Genomic DNA, 2,956 nt, shown 5'->3' on the forward strand with positions numbered 1-2,956 from the left:
AAACAAACTAAAGCAGTTAACAATCTCAGTTTCTTCACCATCCATCCTGATGCTGCCAATTGGTCCGGTGGTGAGAATCTTTGTCTTCCTGATATTGAGCCTCAATCCATGTTGAAGGCTGAAGTCCTTGACCCTCTACAGCAAGCATTTCAGGTCCTCCTCAGTTCTGTCATCTGCGTAATGCAGATTGTTGATAGCCCATCCACCAATCCTGACGTCACACTTCTCCTCATAGAGCCCAGCCTCCTGAATCATTTGTTCTGCGTATAGATTGAAAAGATATGAAGATAGGATACATCCCTGGCATACACCCTTACCAACTTTGAACCATGCTGTGTTTCCTTGCTCTGTTCTGACGACTGCCTCTTGGTCCAAGTATAGGTTTCACATTAGCTTGATCAAGTGTTCTGGGATTCCCACTCTTCTCAGAGTCAGCCACAGTTTGTTATGATCCACACAGTCAAACGCCTTTGCATAGTCAATGAAACACAGATATACATTCCTCTGGTATTCCCTGCTTTCAGCTAAGATCCGTCTAACATTAGCTACAATATCCCTAGGACCACGACCCCTTCTAAACCCAGCCTGGACTTCTGGCAGTTCTCTGCTGATGTGCTGTTCCAGTCATTTTTGGATAATCTTCAGCAGAATTTTGCTTGCATATGAAATCAATGATATTGTTCTATATTTTCCACACTCTATTGGGTCACCCTTCTTTGGGATGGGAACAAATATAGATCTCTTCCAGTCAGTTGGCCAAGTGGTTGGCTCCCAAATTTCTTGGCACAACTTGGTAAGCACATCCAGGGCAGCATCTGTTAGTTGAAATACGTCAATTAGTATATCATCTCTTCTTGGGGCCTTATATTTTGCTATTTCCTTCAAAGCAGCTTGAATTTCTTCCTTCATCACCATAGGCTCTTGCTCATATGTTGTTTCATTAACTTCTTCTGTGTCTGCCAATTCCTTTTGATACAGTGAATCAGTATATTTTTTCCATCTTCTTTTAATACTTCCTGGATCATTTAAAATTCTGCCTAAAGCATCCTTGATTATGGAAACTCAAGGTTTGAATCAGCTCCTTCAGCTAAAGAAATGCTGAGCGAGTTCAGCCCTTTTGATTTTCTGGCTCCAACTCCTTGCACATTTCATTGTAATATTTTACTTTGTCTTCCCATGCTGCCTTTTGGAATCTTCTGTTCAGCTCTCAGTATCTTGAATTCTTCCTTCTGCTTTGGCTTCTCTTCACTATTCAGAGTACCTTCTGACATCCATTTTGGTCTTTTCTTCCTCCTCTGTCTTTGTAATGACCGTTTGCACGCTTCCTGGATGATACCCTTCATATCCTCCCACAACTCATCTGGTCTCTTCACTCATTAGTGTTCAAGGCCTCAAACCTGTTCCTGAAATGGTTCTGAAATTCAGATGGTATAGACTCAAGGTCATATTTTGGTACCCATGGATTCGGTTTCATTTTCCTTAGCTTCAGCTTGAACTTGCATATGAGTAGTTGGTGGTCTGTTCCACAATCAGCTCCTAGCCTAGTTTTCACAGCTGATATTGAGCTTCTCCAGCGGTTCTTTCTGCAGATGTAATCAGTCTGATTCCTATGCATACCATCAAGTGAAATCCATGTATATAACCTGCGTTTATATCTCTTAAAAGACGTGTTTGCAATGAATAAATCATTGATTGTGCAAAATTCAGTCAATCTATCTCCAGCTTCATTTCTGTCACCAAGTCCATGTTTTCCAAGTACTGATTTTTCTTCTCTTTTGCCAAATTTTGCATTCCAGTCACCCACTATTATAAATGCATCTTAATTACATATTCTATCAATCTCTGACTGTAAAAGTTGGTAGAAACCTTCTATTTCCTCTTCCTTGGCTCTGGTTGTTGGTGCACATATCTGAATGACAGTGGTATTCACTGGCCTTCCTTGTATAATATTGATATTATCCTGTCACTCACAATATTGTATTTCAAGATGGATCTAGAAATTACTTTTTTAACTATGAAAGCAATGCCCTTTTTCCTCACCTTTTCATCTCCTGAGTAATATAGCATATGATCATCAGACTCAAAATGCCCCATGCCAGTCCATCTCATCTTGCCAATACCTTGTATGTCAATAATTATGCATTTCATTTCTTCCTTAACAATATCTAATTTTCCTACATTCATCATTCTCACATTCCATATTCCAAGCAGGCTCATACAAAGGTTCCTTGGAAATCCCCACCCAGCAGCTAAGTGAGACAAGAGCTCAAAGGGTCATGGAAATCATTGGGGCCATTGGGCTTGTGGCCCTTGGGCCAAAGAAACAATCTATACACCAGTTCTACTGGACACATCACCTTCGCTTGGGAAACATTACCACTAAACTTAGGAGACACTGGTGACAGCATAAGAAATTGTCAGCAGCTGACGTGTTTGGAATAACAGAAGCCAAGAAAGCTTCAGATAGCTATCAGATGAAGGGCTGGACAATGGGAGATATGTGTTGAAGGGAGTGGGTAGAAGTGGATGGGTATCCTGGTGGATGGTGAAGCAGGGAAATAAGTGGGTCAAGACACTTGTGCCAATGGCAGGGACAACACTGAAGCTAATGGTTAATTCCACAATTAAGGATATATATTTTACTTTTTTCTGTAAAATGCTTGTCTGTCAGATACTTCTCTAAATCTGAGCATTCAGATGAAGACAGACTAGGAAGGATTGCCCATCCACTTCTGAAATAGCAGGCCTCCAAAAACCCTATGTACAACAGAACACATGTAGATAACAGAAAGGGCAACTGATGTTGAGCTTTCAGGTATGGAAATACAAATAAAAAGGAACAATTGTAAACAAGACACTAGTGATTGGGACATGGAATGTGAGAACCATGAATGTAGGAAAATTAGATATTGTTAAGGAAGAAATGGAACGCATAAATATTGACATACTAGGCATT

Source organism: Elephantulus edwardii, unplaced genomic scaffold (genome assembly GCF_000299155.1).
Source record: "Elephantulus edwardii isolate Elephantulus edwardi_28Jun2011 unplaced genomic scaffold, EleEdw1.0 scaffold00341, whole genome shotgun sequence".
Taxonomy (NCBI): Eukaryota; Metazoa; Chordata; class Mammalia; order Macroscelidea; family Macroscelididae; genus Elephantulus; species Elephantulus edwardii.